This window comes from Bactrocera latifrons, unplaced genomic scaffold, assembly GCF_001853355.1.
Source record: "Bactrocera latifrons isolate USDA-ARS-PBARC rearing strain unplaced genomic scaffold, ASM185335v1 scaffold_1, whole genome shotgun sequence".
Lineage (NCBI taxonomy): Eukaryota > Metazoa > Arthropoda > Insecta > Diptera > Tephritidae > Bactrocera > Bactrocera latifrons.
In genome coordinates, this window is record NW_017534407.1 from 3,696,005 (window position 1) to 3,720,607 (window position 24,603).

Consider the following 24,603-nt stretch of genomic DNA (forward strand, 5'->3'; position numbering starts at 1 on the left):
TGTTTTTTTTTTGTTGTTTGGAAAAAATGTAAAAAATATAATGCTTAATTTCAATGCTGAAGAAATTTGCGAAAAATTTAAATTCCTTAAACGGACAGGTTGCCGTACAGTAAATGAACTTTTGCAATAAAAAATGGCAAAGCCATGGTGAATAGTCGTTAAAAGTCAAATTGAACTGAAACTTGTTGTTACTTTCGCAAAATTAGTTTTTTCTATATTCTTAAAGGAGTTAAAATAATGTATATAATATACTCGTACATAAATCATCCAAATAATCGTGGTTTCGCATTGTGAAGTATTTCTAACGAATAGCGCTAATATTTTAGAAATCTGCCTTTTATTATGAGTAATTTGAGTAAGATTTACAACAAAATATAAATGATTCAAATGTTTCAAATTTTTACTTAAATTTCATGTTCAAAATCTACCTCTGCAGTTCCTCCTCATCGAAATATTGCTCTTAAACTGGTTGGGAAAGTATGTATAATAATAAAAATAAACCTAGGTATTTTCAAAGACGAACCCTTATTCGACGAGTATTTCTATGACACTATAAATCGTCAAGCTTTTACAACGAAAAATTTTCTAATGGCATCCCTTTAGTGATCTTACTAGGATTTTAACAGTTTTATAACTGTAAAGCATATACTTAAGAGCCAACTAATATTTTGTATAACGTTTTTGATTAAGATTTCAATCTAACAAATCTTGTCATGTATTTTCTGAAGCGAACCAAATCCTAAATTCATCACCATTTTATTTGACTGTGTTAATCTCGCAAACGTATTGTTCTTTCAATAATTCTTTTAAATTATATTTTGTGCCCGAATCGGATCGGAACAATTTTTTTTTTTTTTTTTTTTTTTTTAACGAGTCACTTTATGATATAATTGGGTGTTAGGCCACTGCGAAGTCGCAGGTAGCTGTAAAGCTGACCAGCGGGCAAGCAAAATACCCTTCAGTAGACTTAGAACTCCCCTAATGTGTTATTTTCAACTGCTGAGCATCGCGGAAGCTGCGCCAGCACTGACGCACATCGATTGACACGCTGGCGTAAGATTATTTTTTCACAAAATCGATCGTAAAAGATCCAGTGAGCTTCTCTTGGCCCAAGGTCAATAGGAAGGGAACCAACGTGCACTTTGCAACCTCTCTCTAGTTGTGAGAGTTCCAACAGGCCACAGCCCTGTCCTCGTCCAGCCTGTGAGTTTTAAAACGCCAGTTGCAGAAGCTGTATGATCGAAAACGAGATTAAAAATGTCAGCACTTTCTTGCGACATCAAGACTTAAACACTTGAAATATATCACACTTTCAGATACAACTACGAGTAGAAGGTAAGCGCATGAGGAAATTAGTATTGGCCACGAGGAGCTTTGCTGACTTATAAGATCGTATTCAGGTATTATGTTTTAAACGACTTCGCATGTAGAAGGACAAGTGCGACCTTCGTTTCAGCCGTAGAACTTAACCACCTAACCATTTCACTATTGATCAGATTATATAAGCAGAGTACTTTTCAGTAAAAGAGAAAATTTTCAAACTTTATCTCGCTAATGTAAAATTTATGAACCCTTGGAATATTTTCAAAGCTATCATGGTAATTTAATGGATGTTGATTGATTGGGTGTTAATCAATATACAAATAATTATGTCAAGCTTTCTGTATTTTTGGAAACTCCTAATTTATATAATAATATAATAGAAACAAAAGCTGAAATTATTGGAAGCATAGCACACAGATATATTTTATATACACAAAAGCTGGTAACACCACAGGAAAAAAATTATATACAAATCAGCCGCTTGCTCTCAGCGATATTTTAGGCGCTTTAGTAAACCGACATGTATAATAATATGTGCTTTAACTAATCAATAATCACATAAAATAAATATCGTTTCATAAACAAATAATTTCCGCAACCCAAAGTCATTCACTTATTTCAACATAAACTTCATCGGATATTTAAATTTTAAACAAAATAATAGAACATTTCACTTATTTAAGGCGCCTATCAACAGTAATATGGCATTTAAATAAATAAATAAGGAATTTATTTCAYTAGAGCAAAAACACAATTCATTTAAGTGATTTTCAAATTTTGCTAAAATATATAGTTTATGGTTAAACATGTCGGCGAAAATATAAAAATGTTGAAGTTTATAAGTTTACGCCTGAAACGCTCGAAAAAATGTGTTAATATGTTTATATTTAAAACCAAAATTATATACAAAAATTGATGCTCAAGCAATGCAATATCACTTTTGAAAGAATGAAATCAATAAATTTTAAGTAAAATATACAAAAAAAAATTTTGCTTTGCTCACACATCAATGCTACGTGCAAATTAGCGCAATTATCCTTCGATTTAATAAAAATGTAACACGAAAAATATTTATTTGCTATTTACCAAACATTTGCATAATTTCATTAAAAAGCTGAATGATAACACAATGGGATGCTGCAAAAAAATTCACTCATATGAGTAAATATCGGATCACACCAAGCAAATACACACATCCACACTCTTTCGTATTTACATTTCCGCAATGGCACAGTAAGCATAAGCGCAACAACAACCAGCACTATAAGCCATTTCACAATCGCACTGATTTTCACACTGTGCGATAAGATATGGCCAGCAAAAAACAGAAATCAAAAAAACCAAAACCAAAAGCAACCAAAAACAGCATGTACACATGTGAAAACTATTTTATGTATGCGTGTGTGCGATCCAACGCAAATGGTTGAAATGAAATTGAAAATTAAAATCATGTGAGCGTTGAGCAAATTATTATTGGCGCTGTTGTATACATATGTATGTATGTATCGTACAAGTAAGCAAATAGAAATATTGAAATAGTAAAGCAAACTTAACTAAACAGTGCTGCAAATAGTACGCACACACATACATGCATATCGCAATATAAAAATAATCTATAATGAACAGCAATGTAATAGCAAACAGTGTGAGCACAGAGCGAAAAACGCTGAGTGAGAGAATGAAGCGCGAAAAATAATTTAATTTATTTTAATATATTATTTTTAATTCAAATACTACTTTAGATAACTGAAAATTTTAATGATATGTACATGTGAAAGAAGTGCCTATTTAGCATTTATAGAGCTTGAAAGATTTTTAAAATTTACTCGGAGCATATTCTCATGAGAATTTTATAATTAAAAGAAGGAAATTTCACAGTTAAATATTACTGAATAAGTTTTTTATATCCTTAATAATATCTATACTTCCATTTGTAAAATTCTAGTTCAAACAGATTTTTTAGATATGTATACATATATAACATTCATTTCAACAAATAATAAGAGAATTAGATAAACGGCTTTATTAGTTCGTAAACTTTATTGCCAAATTTTGATGTACAACTGATCAAACAGTTGATTTATAAGAATAAACAATTGACTTGAAATTTCACAACAAAAAGTAGCCCTAAATGAAATCACATGATCTAAGTATCCAACCACTGATCCGAAGTCATAATATGGTACGATCAGTGTTATAGTTGTGGTCTCACGAGATGTATGAATTCTTACGTTCTTCAGCTAGAACCAGCTACCAATAGTAGCAACTGCTATTGAAACGAGAAATCTCAAAATCACGATTATATTAGGTTGCCAAAAAAGTCTTGCGGTATTTTCGCTAGTAGCCGCTGAGAGCGCGTAGTTCTAGTTTTATGCGTCGCATGCTATACTTCTTGGAAAGCTCATTTCACGCGCTAACACGTGTTTGGTTGACTGTTTTTCTTTCAAGTCGTTCGTGAGTTATGGCGTTGCAAACATGGAGCAAAATAAAGAGAAAATACGGCATATTTTACAGTACTACTACGATGAAGGCAAAAATGCATCTCAAGCCGTCAATAAAATTTGTGCAGTTTATGGACCCGATACAGTAGAGGTGGTCGAAGATGCGCCACGCTCCGGAAGGCCTGTCGTCGAAAATTGCGATAAAATCGCTGAATTGGTCGAAAGAGACCGACACAGTAGCAGCCGTAGCATCGGTCAAGAGCWRGGCATGAGTCATCAAAAAAAATTTTATGARCAATTGAAAATTCAATAAAAAATACCGCAAGACTTTTTTGCCAACCATTATAAACCATAGCGAATTTGATTATCACCAGAAGTATACTTCATCGAAAATATATGATAAAAACATATATTTTTTACCGTTTCAAACGTTCGCCTACGATCCTTTGCCTGATAGATGATCAAGTGTCAAATAACGGCTGATCCAAGTAGCGCTACTTTTTTCAAAAACCTGTTTTTCGAGATCATGCATGAATCGTGTAAATTTGTCATAATACTTTTGTTCATTATTGTTTGGAATTTCATCATGGAAAGACTTACACCTGAACAACGTTTTACAAATCGTTCAACTTTATTACCAAAATTCATGTTCTGTAAAGATTGTGTTTGGCGCGCTTCGCTCAACATAATCGGCCTACTGAGCAATAGATTCAAAACATTATCACCCATCTTGAAACCCACCAGCATACAGTGAAGATAATATAGCAGCCGTAGCTGACAGTGTACATGAAAACCGTGAAGAGTTCGCAGCCACTCGGACGAGTTACATCGAGATCTTAAATTGAAAGCATTCAAAATACAACTCTGGAAGAGTTCCAAGAAGATCCGAAGTTTTCGAGCCAAGTTTTGTTCGGCGATGAGCCCCGATTCTGGCTCAATAGGTATGTAAATAAGCAACATTGCCGCATTTGGGACAAAGAGCAACCTGAAGAGATTCAAAAGCTGCCATTTCTTCCAAAGAAATCAAAGGTTTGGTATTGTTTGTGTACCGGTGAATCCATTGATTCATATTTTTGCAGAAATAAGGTCGATGAGAACGTAAATGTCAAAGGCGGCCGTTATTATTGCCTAAAATTGAAGCTCGTGATTTTGGCAACTTTTGGTTTCAACAAGATAGCGCACATCTTCCCACACATGGCATCAATCAATGGATTTATTGAGAGAACACTACGGTGAGCAGATATTTTCACATTTGGGCCGATGGATTGGCCACTGAGTCCCTGTGATATCACACCGTTAGATTTTTTCCTGTGCGGATATGTAAAGTCTAAGGCCAATGCTGATGATTTTGCTTCGATTCAGACCTTTGGAGCAAACATCAACCGTATAATTCGCCAGTTATTAGTCGATATGCACGAAGCAGTCGTCGAAAATTGGACTCAACGGATGCCAAAGAATATTCTTTCGAATGGCAATAGGAATTTCCTATTAAATTTGAAGTTTCTGGGCTTTTCCTTTAAAATAGTTGGGAACCTCAAAATGGATCACGCATCGCTTATTTACTATTTTTAATATTTTATATTACTGCATTTTTTTTACAAAGTTAATGAAAGGAGAATATGATTAAAAGCGAAGGGCATATCATTAGCCTTACGGTGACTTTAATAGAGTTTTTTTTTTAACTTGGGGTCGGCCGATAATAAGCCAATGATTTTATCACATTTTTTTTAATAAAACTGCTAATAGCGAAGTCCTCCAATTACTGAATAATATCAAATTCCTTCTACATGTAACTCATAATTAATGAATTGAAATAAATTTCCAATTAAAATAAAATGTAATTTAATTTAATTTTCTGCTTTTTAAATAAAATACAAAAAATTTATAACAATGCTAATAACCGGCGAGCCAGATAATAAATTAGTTAATCCGCTATTGCAATTACTTCACCTCGAGGGCATGTTTTAAATTTAATATTATAATACTTTCGCGCGCGCCAGCGAATGCCATTGTGCTGCAGCTAATGCCCATTTAATATGTACACCAACACATAGACAACCACATACATACAAACATGTGAGAGCGCAAATTATTTCAATGTCTATTTCTATTGTTCTATTCAATTTCAGCTTGTTGCCGTGCCTGTGAATGGATGCTCCAGTGCAGGGAATTATATGGATAGACATATATGTATGTATTGTATATTTATTAGCAGCATTTTAATTGTAACACTGTAAGTCGTACAAGTTAAACGTTTTTGTCGGCGCAGGCATATGTACATTTGATTTAATGGCTTTCAAAACAAACAAATCGTGAGCTCGCATTGTTATTTTGTGTATAAATGGGTATGTGTATGAGTATTTAATGCATTGGCCAGCATTTGCTTATCTAAGGCTGACGTTTGAAATCATAAAAGGCTTTTGATAGAGGAATTTGCATCTATATACTATATATAATACTTTACATATGAATATTGTATACATATACTCATATAGTTCAAGGTATTTGCCAGTCTACGAGCAAGGCCGAGCCCGCTTGTCATTAATCTATACAAACCTCCAACTACCAAGCATACGTGTATATAATATTATTATATATATATATACATTTATCTATATATCTGCTTAAGAAATATTCCCGCCTGGTAGTTGTGCAGTACGCGTGGTTTTCGGCCGGCCGCACGCTTATTTGGATTATTTTTGGCGCGTGTGTTAATCATCATAATGTGGTTTATTCCAACTTAGAAGCAACTGGATTGTCATAAGCGCACATCTTTCTACTATGGCTTAGTCCAGCGGACGTGATAAGGCACAGTGCAGTGATAAGCTAAAAGTCTACTTTTTAAAGTTTTTGGCGGGTTTTGTTGAATTTTTTCCATGCCAAAGGCGACTTATTTCAAAATCGCGTTAATCAAGTGTATAAAAACAGCAGCAGATTTTATTGTTGTATAGAGTTCTAATATAATGCTGTTTTTTTCTATTAATTTTACAATTTTTTATAATATATTTCGTGCCCGTTTCGCTGCTGTTAGCTTTAGCATATTCATGCATGACGTGATCTAATCAAATCAGTGTGGTCGCATCGCACTTTCGGCTGGTAAATTGCGCGCTGATTTGTCAACAATGTTTCTAATAAATTAACAAAATACTTATTATTTTGCGAAAAATTAATGCCTTTTGCTGTTTATTTAACAATATTGAAAGTTATGTTTTATTTTTGAAATAAACGCGAAAAAAGTTGAGTTTTATCTTAGCGAAAAGTAGACCTTGCCGGAGTGAGCGCGGAATTTATAATTTCTTGCAAGTAAGAATTACTCATAAAATGAATATTTCAATTATATTAAACAGAACATTTCGATTATTTTCATAGTACAATACATTTTTGTAAGGAACACACCATGGAATTATTTTTGGCTCACTCATACGCACCGCTGGTCAAAGCTATCAGTTGAGTTCCTTTGAGTACTTTTGATTATTATTTATTAATATTGAAATATTATTATATACAATCACAAGTAAATCGGCACGTATAAAACGTAAGTTTAGTCGGAAAGCATGAATTTATGAAACCGTCAGAATCGAAAATATCCTAAATTGAAATTAAGGAATAGTCTTCTCTATTACTCAAGTTAACTGAAAATATTTACTTCAATGGAACTAAATGTTATCACCAAACTTCGTAATATATTCCTTTAATAGTTCCAATGCTTATTTAATTCAAAATACACACAATAGATTTTATTACAAGTTACTCATACGCACTGTGCGTCAAAGTAAAATTCAATATGTCGCTGATTTTTCGACAAAATAGAAATCAAAAATACCTTCCATAAACGCATAAAGTGCATCTATGACTTCGCCGGAGCCCGAAATAATGTTACCTATATTAATAGATTCCAGCGTAGATAAATTATGCAAGCTACCTAGCTGTTTCCGGATCGAAAATCCGCTAACCAAATCTATTACTACTTGAATCTACTTTATCAAGACAGTAAGTAGTTGAGTGATAAAAAACATATTCGGTGAAGGTCGTTAAGTCATCAAAATCTTTTGTCATGCTAGTCGTCTACCCACCTTATGTAAATTTTTCTTCCAGTCCGGGTCAAATTTGATCAAATGATATACCATCAACCCAGTCATAAAAATTTTAACACTTTAAGCTTATGAAATATGTATGTATATTTGAATAAAAATTTTGCCTTGCGGTTCATATTTCTTTAAAAAAGAATTTTTTAAAAGGGTACTTTTTTACTTTCTTTAAAAAGGGACCAATTAAAATGGATACATTATCTTATATGTTTTTAAATTATTCTATTTTCCGTACGATTTCTTGTTCAAATCTCAGCTTCTTTAGTATTTTCATTATTTCTTACCACATTTCAATCCTTCACACTACTAATTTATGTATTTTGAACAAATTTTGATTAAGTACGCTTACCTGAAAAATAAGAAAAATAATAGTCGTTAGTTTTGTTATCTCATACGATATATAAATATTTTTAATTATGTTTAAATTTTATTGTTAGACTTAAATAAGCATCTCTTAATTCTAAGCATAAATGCATTGTCACTTTAAACCATGACAAACTATAAAGTTCGACTTCATTCTTCTACCAATTGTGAGCAATACCAACTAATAGTAAGGCGAATACACTCAAAACGTGCCGTTATCTCTTCTAAAATGTACGTTTCGTATGCTTAACGTGCATATTACTAACAAAACTAACTGAAAATTTGTCACAGTCGTAAATTTAACCCAAAATATACAGATATAATTAAGTTTAAAATTAGAGACACTCAACAAAAGTTAGATCCGCATAATGAGATAAGTATCTGCACAGCACTTTTCATGCTCTATACTTTTGTATATGCATATATGTTTAACTCTGTAAATGAAATTGACTTAATTCAAGGACACGGGTTAAACAAAATGCCACTGCGTTGCTAGATCCCGAGGGCTTGCGGAGCTTAAAAGTTATGGTGACACTGAAACAATGACACACATACAAAAGTGGTATGTGGGCAAATAGGTAATAATTTGCAAAATGTTGACATTATCCACAAACCTGCTGTAAGCGTAGCTAATCATATGCTGCCGTAAGCTATGTACACACTTTTCTATTTTTCCTTACATATTGTGGGCAAAAAATAGTAAGACTTTTGATTTTAAATTTTGGCTAAAACCCATTTTCCAGAGTATAATGTGGAAAATCGATCGAATATTCGTTTTTTACACATCCTACTTTCAAAAAAGAAGAAATGTAAAAGTAATAAGTATAAAACTGAAAAAACTGGATTTTCAAATATTTCACAAAAATTTGGAGGTTATGTGAAAATAATGTGAGTTACCTTAGATCACCCCTCAATTATTAAATTTTTTTTTTTTTTCCTTTAATTTTTATTATTCTCTTCTTTTTGTAAATTTCCTTCTTTTATATATCCCAGTCTCAGAAAGTACCGATCTTTCTCTAATATAGGAAATTTTTTCATAAAAACGGTCAGTCTCAATAGCAGTGAAGAGTTTTTTTTTCATAATTAATGTCCAGGATAAATATCTGCGATCAGCAAAGGTAGGACCTCATTAATGTTAAAATGTTGCTCATACCATGTTCAAGCTTTCTAACTAAAACTATTCGTCGGTGCAAAAAGTTGAATCAAGACTGCTTTCCCGCTAGCAAGTGGCTCTCTATGATTGTTACTTCAAAGAATGTCCCTATTTTGAAACTTATGACTCTAAGAATATTCATTTTTTTATATTAAATATTCGACATTATTTTGGAGTTTGCTAAAACTGGTAGGACACACATAAAGAGAAATTTGCTCACGTTTATTCCTTGACTAACACCGCACTTGAATTCGAGGGTTTCAAAGTCAATTGAAAATGGAAACATGTATCTGGGGTATATTTCTAGCATATTAAGCATATTATTAGTGATATTTTTTTTTTTTTTTTTTTTTTTTGGTAAAAGTTTGATCTTTTCAATTTTAAGTTGAAGACAATGATATTCCACAGAGAATCAAAAGTCGTATTCCAAGATTCAAAATTAATTATTATTAATTAATTCAAGTCGTGAAAAATTAATCATGCCTGCAAAGATCTCAAAAATAATTTTATTCTCCCTTAAAAAAAATTATTTTAGAAAGTCTGATCTGCGCAATTTTTAACATATTCCTAGGAAAATTACTTTTACCAACAACCATTTCAACGTTAATGCGGCATTACTATAAATATTAAAATTATCGCATTTATTTTTTAAGTAGTCAAGCACTTGCACAGCTGGCAGTTGTTGCAGTTAATGCTGTAAAGTCAATGCAACGTTGCATTGCACGATGACTTTCAAGCACTTTTTGTGAGCGCGTGCCCCTCAGCTGCTGGGTAAAAATCATGACAGCGCAGCCAGCAGAAAATTTGGCTGACTGCTAAAGTTTTAATATTAACTTTTTCTTGTTGTAGTTGTTGTATTTACATTGCTTGCTGCATATAGAGACAACTTTATGGGCAACGTGGCAACGAAGGTACGATTGAGCTGAATATGCGGTTGTAAGACAGTTTTAAAGGGCACTAATGTGTGGCTCACAATCATATAGTATGTATTAAGGTGTCTTTTATTTGCCAAGTTGATTTTTTGTTTGCAAACGTAGTTCGAAGTTTCAGTTTTTGACCTGAAATAAGGTTCAAAAGATATATTATTTTCTCCCGATGTATATAATATGGAATTTTTTTAAATTTTACTTTAAGCCTTTAGCCTCACTTCTACATAATATTTTATTACAACATTTTTCGTTCTACAAAAAAGCTCTTAATAATTTTTTTCATAAAAAAATTTCTTTAAAAGTTTTACGCAGTCAAAAATAGACATCAAATGCACTGAGACTCAGTAACAAAGTAACAGAGCATCTATACGACCATGGCGTATGAGCAACACATAATTTATAGGGCACTTGCATGAAGGCTCTGTACACTTGATGCATAACTTTAACTGCGTATGACTTTTAAAGGTGTAGTTTTATGTTAAAAATCTTATTTGTAGAGCGGTAGATTTTGTACTAGTGTATCACTCTATTAAAGCTATAGGCTTACTTTCTTTGGAGATGAAGAGTTTATTGCCGAAGAAGAAAAAATTCCTCAATAAGCATATGGGAAAACACTGATTTAGACACGTTTTATATTTTAAATGAAGAGCTTACATACGTTTGATCTTTTATAGTAGTGCAGGGAAATATTCAAAGGTGTTTGCAAAAAATATAAATCAACTTGGAACAGAACAGACACCCTAGCGTTTATTCTACATATATAGATAATTCAATAAGAAAAACAAATACCGTTTACTCGATGACGGCACACTAAGCAAGCACACGGACATAAATATGCAATATGTGTATGTATATTCACATACATACATATGTGTATATACTAAAAGTTTGTATATGGGTATGGATGTAAGACAAAAAGTGGTCCAACGGTGGAATACCGGCGTATTTACAGACAAAAGAGCACTTCGAATCAACTATTTACCAATCCATACACACATATATATATATATATATATAAGTGTAATTGTGTGTGCGCCAAAACTGGCAACTTACTGTAAGCTTTTGGGCAGTTAGAGAGAGAGGCTGATGGTTGTTAAATATGCTCGAATGTAAGCGTGGGCGAAGCAGCAGAGTAAAGTTCGAAAGAAATTTCGAAAACTTTTTGGTAAACAGCGAAAAAGCGCATGCGCAGCGCAGTAAACTTTTGCGAGCGAAAGAGAATAAGATAGAAAGAGATGTAGGGAGGAGAAGCTGAGCACAAGAGACACGCTCACAGCTGCTAGTTTCGGTAAATACTCATTTCTTTTTCAATTTACAACAAATAATCACACATTGAGGCGACCACGTGACAGCTGATTTTTCGCACACTTATATACACATATATAACATGTATATAATATATATACACTATAAGTTTACGCCAGCGCTCAGCTGTTGTCACAGAACGCTCGAGGCTGCCAAAGTAATGCAAAAACGTTATTAAAATTTGAAAAAAAGCAGCAGAGAGAGCGCTTTGCTCTCTGCGTGCGCCATACCGTTATGAATTCCACAATACACATTTGGTAAATATTCGAAAATCGTCCTTCGAATTTCCGGGTTTTCGCTTGCCACTTTGACATATTACACACGCTTCGCCGCGCGCTTCYTGGCTTAACAGCAACGGGGCGAAAGGGTAAGGGCGCACAATACAAAAGCAATAAAAAGTACGCGAAAAATATAGCAATCTATATATTTATCAGAGGGCAGGGTAGGCGCAGTGATTTTAATGTCTGTTGCCATTTATGGTTACTTTTCGTTGGTGTCCTGTTTACAGTGGCCTTTACAACAATAACAGTAAAAAATAACAACAACAATACATGACAATAACAATACACTTGCAATAGACAGCGAGACGTCGAGCACACGGCATCAGTTAGTCAGCGCGGCGGCCCACACACAAGCAGTTTATGACAATAAAGCAACGGTCTTGAGGTACTCGCAAACACATGCACACACACACATACTATTTAACATCACGAGAATATTTGTAGTGCCGCACACTCGAATGTACATTTGTAAGTTTGTATTGTTGTGAGCATGTTACATACACAATTGGAATGCAATATTCAAAAATATCAGTGTGCCTCCTTGTCTGCTTTTGTATTGTATGCTTTTTGTACTTTTTTTATATGTCTGTCATTAAATGCAAAATCACAATAGCGAACTTTGATGTCTTAAATGTATATGTATGCGATTTTGGGTCGTATATGTAGCAATTTTACGTACAAGTTCGTAAGCATACATATATGTCTATAAGGACACAGGACAGCAGCAAAGGAGCAAATATTATGTCGGATGTTGTGTATAACAGAACGAAAGACGGTAAGATATATTACAATTTATATGTGTTTTTTTTTTATTATTGTTCAAGCGAAATTGAGACATCAAATATTTTTTAAGAATGCGGTAAAGGTCGAAATATTTTTATTTTTGTTTTCAAAGTCGAGTCAACCAAACTAAAATGCCTTAAGTTAAAAAAAGTATTCACCTTTATTATTTCACTTTTTTATATTGTTTAAGAATATTCTTTAGTAGAAGTTTACAAACCCAAATTCACAAGCAACACCTTTTTACACTCGCGCCAAAATGTAGGCAACGTATCCAAAAAAAGCTATCATTAGTCTCAGGTAACTTATGTATCCGTTATTGTAAGCTTCAAATTTTCTATTTTGAAAACTTAGCAAAAAACTGTAAAAATTAGCAAAAATTTAAAAAATGTTTCAGCTTATACTATATCAAATTTCAAAATTTTGAAAAAATATTTTTTTTTTTTTGAAAATCAAATCGACAAAATTAAAAAATGCACCACTATGCTACATGTAAATTTCAAAAGTGTTCACTCTCAATATTATATTTTTTGAGAATATTCCTTATTAGAAGTTTTCAAAACCAAACTGATCACCAATACCTTTTATATTCGCGCCAAAATGTAGGCAACATATCCAAATCAAAACTTAATTGAATTGAATTTAACGATAACTCTGAGGTGACTGTATGTGTCGGTTACGAATCGACTAATTAGCTTCAAATCTTCAATTTTGAAACCTTAGCGAAAACGATTTGCACAAATGTTTAAAATCTGTAAGAACCTAAGAACGGCCAGTTCTTATTGGTTGACTTAAGCGGTTTTAACCACTTCTGAATTTCAAAATATCGTTTTTATCGAATTTATAGATATTGGAGCGTATTCTGAGAAGATTTTTCCGGTAAATAATTTCAGTGAAACGAGCTTATTTTAGAATCGTATTAATATAAAAAAATATACTAACAAATTTTGATAATATATACAACAATCAATCTGTTTCATTCAAATCAGATTAGATTCGTCCTTGTAAGACAATACATCTACATATGAATACATTTTATACACCTGAAAACCATGTACAGCAAAATTCCATTGCATTTTTTCCAATCTACAAAAATGTATGTCTGCATACATAGACATAAACTCAAATAAATATAAATATGAATCTGAACAACGAGATACAATTGTACTTAGACATGTACTACAAATTCTTTCGGTTGCTTGCTGCCAGAGGCCACAGGCTTACAATACAGTTATCATAAGTGTATACATATATGTGTGTATGTGTAGCGCCTGATAGACAAGTCACTCGGTGAAAGCTATTTGGCCTTACAGCCAACAAAGCCAACCGAACTTTCTGAGTAGTTGCATGGCAGTTACTTAGAATGCCTCTTCGTTGATAATCCTTTATGCGCCATTTTAGTGGAATTACTTTTAAATTATTCTCATTCCATTATTATGTCTCTGTGCTTGTTTGTGAAGACATTTACGAGCGCTTGCTTGCATTTCTTTGGCGAGTGAAATAAATTTGTATCAATTTTTCACTGTATGCCACAGCAACAATAAGGGCGCTTATGGCGCTGTAGAAGGCTCTCGAGGCTTAAGTAATAAATTTGTCAGAATTACGCTTTATAATTTTCATTAATTTTAAGTATTTATACTTTAAGTGGTGCTAATAGTTAAAGTGAAATGTAAAAATTTGTTAAAATGTGGGCCCTCTTGGCTTATTAGCATGCATTAAAATTCAGTACAAATCAAAAATGGTCCGTCAAGTAAAATTTTAAAAATTAAAAAATTAAAAGTTCGTTAAAAATTTCGCGACGTCTTTATTTATAGTGGTAACCGAAAAAAAACTCTTTCGTCCAAGACTGTAAGAATTGTAACTCAAAGACCTCTGTCAAATTTCATGAAGATCCGTTCATTAGTTCTAAAGACGACTTGCCAACCGCCTTCAAAAACACAGTGTCGAGCAAAATGCGTTAAAAGACGGCGCACTTAGCCCAGTTAGCCTCAAGCGCAAAAATTCTCAAGGCCGTATCTCCGAAACTGCTACTCGGATCAACTTGAAAATTTAGGACAATATTCTTGAGGTGTTCTAGAGTTTAATAAGATCATAAAAAAAACGATTTTGGGAAACCCGTAAACTCATGTAACCCCTAGTTATAAAACTTGACGGCCTTCAATACTCGTTTCTACCATTTTTACAGCTTTTTTTTATTGTATTTATTTATTTTGTTTCTAAAAAATTTTCTTTACTACCAAACAGACGTCATTGTGCCCAGTCGCCATATCATTTTGGCACATCTACCAATTTTCACTTTTACTATTATTATTTTCCGTTTTGTGTATTTTTATTTTCACTAATTTTGTTGCTGTTTTGGCCTTCAACACCAACTTCCTTATTTCCTGTATTGTTTCGCTAGTTTCCAATTATTTTATTTCCCTTTATTTTTTTATTTTTCCCAAATTTTGTTTTTACCTTTTGTGTTTATTCTATATATTTTTTTTTCAAATAATAATATATTTTTTCCTGTGCATAAACATTTATCTTGCACATTTTCTATTTCCATTGTTCTACTTCCGTTACTTTACTGCTGCCTTATTCGTGCTATCTGCTTTCCTCCGTAATTTCCTTGCAACCAAATGAAAACAACAGCAACTGACACCCATGCAAGCATACATACATATGTAATACACATACATAGATTCTTGTACATACATATGTATATGTACATACATGTGTTTGTACAATCTATTCAGCCAACAATTCATTCATCCATCACTTTGGTGCAAGTGAACCGAACCAACAGTCGTCCTACAATTCTACTTCTCGAAATGTCCAACAATTTATAACTGTAAATGTGTATGTGTGTGCAATTGCTTGACTGTTTTTGCGCTAAATACATAGATAAACGCCGCTGTATGCATGCATGTGTGCTGCTGCAACGCTTGAAACCCACCACAAGACAAGCCATTCGTTCCTCCCTCCCCTCCACTTGCAACAGTCAGCAGCTTTAAATGGCATATTTGCACTTTAAGTTAAAGAAATTGAGTCAACAGAGCTTCAAGTGAATATGGATGTGTATAGGTGTGTATACATGCATGTATTTGTGTGTGTGTTTATCAAATCCTTTTACTCTGGTTAATTCGCTATTATTTCAACGGCCATTTTTGTCTGGAAACATTGTTTTCGCCCTAAATTATATTATAGATTTTTGTATTAATCGCCAAACAGTAGCTCGCACAACAACAACAACAACAGTCTGCGTGCCTGACACCAAAACAATCGTGAATACATTATATCCAGCCGCAGCTGCAGCACGCAAAGTCCGCGTCTGATAACACAGTCGAGGCCATTAACGACGCCACCCTCACACACATAAACACACACTCAGTCACAGTCAAACGAACGAAGTGCGAAGCAAAGTCAGTGCGTTGCTGGTGTTTGTGCCCCCGAGTGGTGGCACGCGGCTGACTTAGTTAAACATCTTCCGGAAACAACGCCTTCAGCGTGAAGCAAAAATAGCGAGCGCGGCGCAAGAAAAAGACGCCGTCAAATGCAAGCGCACACTCATTTACATACACACAACTATACATAAATATAAAATATAGCATTAACTGTGTGTATGTGTGTGTTTGGTTGAAAAAAATAAATTACGAATGGCAGGCATATCGGTAGCAGTTCGCAGCTGTGCTCGCTTGTGGTTGCTCCTTCAACATATCCTTTTGTTTCCTTGTGCGCACGTTCGTGACTCGTTGTGCATTTTTTTCAGCTTTGTTTTTCGCCGCTTGCACGAAATAGTGAAATTTGCAAAAAAAAATGGTGCAGAAAATTAGTGGGAGTCGCGAATATTTAACCTAAATTCGGTGCTTTCTTGCTAGCAAGCGTTTTATTTATGTGCTAAGCCGTGAAGAATTGACAGTACCGAGTAGATATAAGCTCATGTATAGAAGTATGTATATAGTGATGTATGTACATATATGGTATCGACATTTTTCGTATCGGAAACCAATCTCTAAATATAATATATGCGCAGTTTACAAATACAACAAACTTTTCCTAAGGTGGTAATAGAATATATAAGAAATACACATACATACATATATATAAAAATTTTARCCGAAAATTTATGAGCGTATTGATAAGAATTATTTAATCAGCTTCCGAAACATTAAACACTTTTTGCTCAAACGCTGAGTCGGCTGGACTGATCGACTTGAAATTTTTACTCTACCTTCTTAGATATGATTTTGATATTGATTTCAATTATTTAAGCCCCTCTAAATGTCCTCTGGAACTCGATTATGACCGCGAAAGTAATGTCTATGCCAATAAAGGAGAATTTCCTCAGTAATTCCGGGAAACGAAATAGCTGATGCAATTACCAAAAGTGTCATTCGTCTAGCCACGGAAATACGGAAGTCACAATATCCTTTGAAAAGAATGAAATTTCCGATAAGCCTGACAGACGAATTAGAGTGAGATGGAATACTTTAAGGACATGGAGGATCGCCAAGATCATTTTCAAGAACCCCGAAGGAAAATACGCATGCTTTTCACTACACGGTCTCTAAAGGACTTCGAAACGGTTGTTGAGCTATTGACAGGTCACAACCTAAAGGCATCACATGTGCATAAGCCGGATGGGTATAAGTAACGACGATACATGCAGAGATTGCAAAGAGAGAGAAATTCTGGAACACGTCCTATGCTTCTGTTCAGCTTTAGCGAGTATTAATCTTAGATTTCTAGAAGCTTAGCAGTTTAAGCGACTAGAAGAAGTTCACAAACAGCCTCCTGTATGACGAATACTCACCTCAAATAAACTCAACCTCCTGCTGGCATTACCAAAGATCATAAGGACTATGTATGGTGTGGTACACGCTCAGTATAACTTAACCTCAACAAACCTCCTCTGATATATACAAAAATTTGCTTTTTCTTTCGGTAGTCACCATTTTGTGAAAAAATCTGAATTTTGACAGGTCTAACGAACTTTACTTGTATTTATTTGTTTATATACAAAATCAGGTTCTGTTTACAAACACCACTGAGAAACCAGGAATTTATTTATTACTATCACTAACTCGGAGTTTATTGAAAATATATATATATTTTTTTCGTTTTAAACAAAACTTTTATACTCGGATTTATTGAAAGAAATATTTTTTCGTTTCAAACACCACTAACAAGTACGAACTTTACTAACAAAATTAATTTTTCGCACCAAGGACCAATCATTAACACTGAGTTTATAAAAGAAATGAAAAATTTTTTTATTTAAAGCAACATTTCCTGTACCAACATATGTTTGTTTATGTCGATTACAGATCAATTTATATTAATTAATTATTGATATTATTATTTTAATTAATTTATTTTTTTTTTTTTTTGAAATTTCTCTTTACCACAGGCATTAATTACTAAAAGATTGGTTTATTTATGAATAAAAATGATTTAATATTATTGAAGGAAGTCATAAATATATAACAGACATGCCGTTGTATCTCCAAAACATATGTGCGTGAGTCTACAATAATTTCGCAAACAAAATACTCTTGCCTTCTCATGAGCAAACTAAAATTTCAAACGCAAACAAACGAAAAAACCTCACCAGGGAATGAATAAAAAAAAATAATAATAAAACTAAAAATAATTCCACTGATATTTTCACCTTTATAGTACATCAACATTTTTATGCTCACTTGTGCTTCCGTGTCGGTCTCAATTATTTTAGCTTGAAGAGTTTGGGTGAACGACATTGATTTAACAAATTAGTAAAGTTTGTGCCATGGAGCAAAGAAGAACTGGTGAAAATATACAATAATAAGTAATTGCCACCATCCGACTCCAACTGCTGCAGCCAAGCGCTCATATATAACATAAGCATTTTTCACTCGCCCCTTTAACACACTCAGTTCAACTACTGGGCCGGAGATGATACATCAGTTTTATGCTGCAATAATGTGCTTCGTATGACTTCGATACGTATCAAGTGTAAGCTGGCAGTCAAAGCAAATAACTGCAAAAGCTCAAGTGATTTCAAGAATAACGTCATAAAAAGACCCTGCCTTTTGCCAAACAAAATTACGAAGGGGCATAAATTTACCATAAACTATATCGGTTTGCTCTTTTTGTGTAAGTATGTTTTGCTTACAAAATATTTGGGCAAACACACTCGTAAATTCCACGAACTGCTTACAAATAATTTACGCAAATATTTACTTGCCACATGAGAAGGTGAGAGCGTTCAGACAGCGACAGTTATGCCAGTACTTTGGGGATGACATAAGTGGAATATGTACATAATATAGTGTGTATCCAGGCAGTATTTGAGTTGACTGTACGATAAATTATACATAATATATAATAATGCTTTATAAAAGAACCAACACTACACAGTATGGCAACATGGCCACCATAAATGAATAGCCCTTTGCTGGTTCTGGAAGAAATCTTCTTACGAAAATCTTAAGAGGCCACATGATTTCCAAGTGTAGTCACAAGGAAGTCTCGAAGACTTAAGCGGTCTCCAAAGAGTTGATATCGAGCCAATTACTCTTTAAGAAAGAGATCCGCAATTTCCATATTTTTGTCAAGTCGATCACCTTTTGAGAAAAATATCTCTAATTAATATATTTCTTCTGATATCTGGTCTGATATCACATGAGAAAGACATTCCCAGCTCCTATATTAGATTTTTGTTTAGCGATTATTACTAATGAAAAATACTGAATAGCCCTTTGCTAGTTCTGGAAGAAATCTTCTTACGAAAATCTTAAGAGGCCACATGATTTCCAAGTGTAGTCACAAGGAAGTCTCAAAGACTTAAGCGGTCTCAAAAGAGTTGATATCGAGCCAATTACTCTTTAAGAAAGAGATCCGCAATTTCCATATTTTTGTCAAGTCCATCACCTTTTGAGAAAAATATCTCTAGTTAATATATTTCTTCTGATATCTGGTCTGATATGACATGAGAAAGACATTCGCAGCTCCTATATTAGATTTTTGTTTAGCGATTATTACTAATGAAAAATACTGAATAGCGCTTTGTTAGTTCTGGAAGAAATGTTCTTACAAGAGGCCACATGATTTCCAAGTGTAGTCACAAGGAAGTCTCAAAGACTTATGCGGTCTCCAAAGAGTTGATATCGAGCCAACTACTCTTTAAGAAAGAGATCCGCAATTTCCATATTTTTGTCAAGTCGATCACCTTTTGAGACAAATATCTATAATTAATATATTTCTTCTGATATCTGGTCTGATATCACATGAGAAAGACATTCCCAGCTTCTATATTTTTGTCTCTCGTGAAATTTTAATATATAAAGTTAGATTTTTTTAGCGATTATTAGTAATGAAAAATATTTCTTCCACAAAAATCAGCATCGCATCTCATCAAAAGTTGTCAACACAGCTGCAATTTAACTTTTCCATCGCATTATTTATTACCTACACTCTGTCACTTCCGTTAACAACAAACAGCCTCAAAGCGGTGACAACGCTTTTCTCATATTTTATTCAGCACTTTTTGTTGCTGCTTTTTCAGCGGTCGCTTGCCCGCACCTGCCCCTGTTGGATCATGCGTCGACATCCGTTTTGGGTCGAGTAAACTTTGACTTTTATCGACAAACTGATTTGTTAGCAAACATATGCATATTTACCGTTAACTAGATAGCTACACTGTCGGCTCTGTCGGCTCGGCCGGCCTGTCTGCGCGGTGATATTTTATTTACGGATGTTAAGCGTATAAATAAACATTGAGACACACACAGAACTTGCGATTGAAACTGTGAAATGAAAAACTTCGGACGACCACGAGCCGCCACACACGGTAGCCATTTTACATGCCCACACACAAACACATGTACTCACAGACTTACGGAAACAACTTGTATGTATGTATGTGTATTGTACTTGCTTGTGTGTGTGTGTGCAAAATAAAGCACAGTTGTTGCTGATATGCGAGCCGATGTTCGGGCTTTTATTCACAGTAGAATTATATTATTTATTTAAATATGTATAAAACTGTTGATAAACAGTTAGCGGAAGTAATGACACTCTCATAGCCTAAATATTTATTTGAAAATATTTCGGAATTTCCCAGTAAAGCGGCTAGGCACATAAATAAATAAATAGCTTCGAGTTCTACAGGCCACAAAGCGGCTATGTTTGTTTGGCTTGAGAGGCGATGGAGAGCTTTTTGTTTTACTTTTTGTTTTCTAACTGTACATTGCATAAAGTGTGAAATAATTTAATTTTTTTGGAGAATTGTTAACACCTCCTTATCTCTGTATCACGTTGAGGTAAGCTCCAGTTTACTGAGTATAGTTTTTGAAATTAAATCCTTCTACATTAATAAAAGCTTTAACTCGACTCTTCTTGGTGTTTGTGGAGTTACGACACCACATTTCAAAATATACCTAAAAGAAATGCTTTGAGATGTTTTTAAATTCATCATAGAAAATTTCTTAATTGTTCTTAAACTCACAACTTTAAACTCACTTCAACACTCAGTTTGACACCTACACACAAAAATGTCTTTTTTAGTAGTATTCAAACACTGCAGAAAGTTTCAAAGTTGATCTTAAAATCAAAACTTTAAACTCGAGTTTGCAAAAAGTATTTCTAAATATTGTGGTATCTTTAAAAAACAGAGAAGAAAACTTCATTTGTCTTTAGCATTAAACTCTTCCCAGGTGCTTTTTGTGTATAAAAATTTCGTTAACTCGCCATATACTGCTCTTGATGTTAATGGAGATACGACCTTACATTTCAAAATGCGCACAAAAGACAAGCTTGCAGAATTTAAGCTCAAAACTTTAAACTCAAGTTTATGGAAAATTGTTGAAAGAAACTATGGTCTCTTATATCATCCCGAATTATGTCTTATGATTGCGAGGTACCAGCGGCTGAGCTCCAAACGCTGGCTAAGTTCAGCAGAAATAAACAGGCATTGGTGATGGTGGTCGCCGCAGCTAACGCCCATCACACGGTTTGGGACAGCCCCGACATCAATCATCGAGGTGAGTTCCTACTCAATTATATTTACAAAGTAGTCACGGTGAGGAAGCTTCCTACATAGGACCCACTCCAGAAACGTTCTAAGCATAATACTATACACAAGTAGAGATGCCTTCGTATAAAACTGGAGGGTACTAAACACACCGCCGTTCTCTGATTTTAGTTACATATACTTCTCCATTAGATCGGAAGCAAAGGTCAGGAACAAGGTTAGGAGAAATCCCAGGTTTACAAACTGTGTTCTCTACGAGCAGATACTATTAGGCAAAGGACTTAATCCTTGCGTGTACAACTCACAAGAAGAACTAAAAGAGGTGCGGCTAAGCGCAGGGTTTCATAAACACTAATAAATAACATTATTTTTACTTTTATTTGCTATTCGGACCAGAAGTAAAAAGCGTCCTTCAAAAAATTCTATAGTTATCTGTATTTATTTATATTTAGAAGATACATGTACAGTATACATACATACATTTAATTAGTTTCACTTTTAATCAAACCAAACAACCGCAAACGTGTTCAATTAGCTGTGACTGCGCGCCAAAACAACAACTTGGCCGCACAGACATTGTATGGCTGAAGATATGTTTCACATAAACGATAAAATGTGTATATACATTTGTTCTATAATCCAGTGACCATTTTTAAAATTCCGAATAAATATTTTTCAAATACTATTTGCGAATGTTATTTGTTATTTTTAAATGAGTTGTCGTACTAGTTGCGAGTATTTGATTCAAAAAAGTACCAAAGGTTCAAAAAGAAGTAAAGAAATGATTTTAAATAAAATAAATTTGTTAAATTGTTTAATTTTTCTATAAAAAGTAAATTGATTTTTTTTTTTTTTTTTTTTTTGATTTAAATATTTTTTTTTATTTTTTTTTTTTGGAGAAAATACTTAGAATTTTAAATTTTCACTGTTTACTATACTACATTTAAATCATGTTTCATTGTTGTAAAGTTTTAGGAATATTTCATCAACTAAATGTCGGTTTGGTAAAAGGTTTTGCCAATAATATCTTTCGGCTATTATATCATGACATTACTGCTGTTACTTTGCTACTTGGCAAAAACTTAAATACAGTTAATTGATAATAATTTTTAATTTTAGAATAATCAAAAGCAATAAAAGGTTTCTAAATACGAAGAAATATTCTTGCCTAACGAGTTTTTAACAATCAGAAATGACCCGTTCACCGAACTCAATGTCATAACAATTATGACATACAAATATCTACAAAATCTCAATTATAAATAAATTTGTTTGTTAATCGAATTATGCAGCCTAATAGCTTGTTCACATCAACGCTTAATTATGTGATTGAATTTGCACAATTATCTACACCATCGGCAACCATATAAGACTAATAAACACTAAATATAATATTATGTATGTGCCTGGATTAGAAGACGCGTGCTTGCTAAAGCGCTGTTCACATTTAAGATGAATTAAGATGTAACTATATTACCTAGTCCTTATTGGTAATTTCGATTGAGATCTCATACACTAAAGCTTATCAATGGAAAATTTGGTCGTCAAAGCGAAATAGCTGACAAAAAAAAAATTATAATAGAACACTTCCGCTTCGATTTAATCATCAAGTCATCAAAATTGGACTCAACGGATGGGCCATCTGAGATGTACGCTGTGAAAACATTTCAAATAGATAATTTTCAAAAAATAATCTCGAAATAAATCACTTTGGTGGGCACCTAAATGCGAACAACGTTATACATATCTGTCATGCTTAAAAACGAAGAAAACTGGAGGAATGATTTAAAAACGGTACCTGGTGGCAGATACATGTAAGTCTTTACATGAGAAATATGGAAAAATTAAAGAAAATCGAAAGCGGTTCAAGTATGACTGACGGCTTTTTAGACAAGATGTTTTAAGTGACCTTCATGTGGTACATACTATTGCGCTGACGATTTAATGTTTTTACGGGAGCCCTTTTTCTAAGCATCTACAGGAAAAAATAAAGCTTTAAGGCACTTGCTTCGGAGATAAATTTGTAATTGATGCTATGATTTCGTGCAATATTATTCTATTTTTTAATATATTTTTCTATTTATGCAAACAAAACAAATTAAGCTATTCGACTAAATTTAAGAACGGATATATTGTTGTATTAAAAACAAATTTTTTTTTTTTTTCGTTTTTTTGTTCATAAAAAATTGGCTTAGTATGAATTTATTATTATTATGTTCATAATTTTTTTTATTATTTATAATTTTTAATTTTTTATTTACTTATCTTCAAAAAAAAATTTTTTTTTTTGTTTTTTTTTTTTTGGTGACATATTTTCTGGCAATAATTCTTATATGTATAATATACTCGTATTTATTTAAAATTCCATTTTTCTATCTTATTTCCACAGAAATGTTCTCCACGGCACATAAGCGCGCAGATATGCAAACAAAAGAAAAATTGAAACACAGCATTCAAACACAGCAAACCACAAAAATATGCATAAATGAAATATTAAAAAAATAATTAATATTAATTATAAATATACGCTGCGCTTTGTTAAAAATAGCAATGAGCCTATGCAAGCAAATATGATAATACTTACATTAAAGTATGTAGAAATAAAATATGCACAATAATACATATATTCAGTTAATTTATAAATATAGTCACCACAAAATGACGCACAATTGTGGTATGCAAAAATAAAATATAATGTTGCACATGTAAATGTAAATTATTTGAAATTAATGTGGCGAATTAAAAAATCAAGACTTCTTCGAAACTATTTGTAGAATAACAAAAATTGTGATTTTTTGAATATTTTTAAATAATATAAATTGAGTTAATTTTGTTATTATAGTAAAAGTTAATTTTTTTTAAGGGAAATTGTTAGCAGCTTAAAAATTTGTTAACTTTTAATTTATATAAAAAATGAACTACATTAGAATTTAATTTTTCTATTT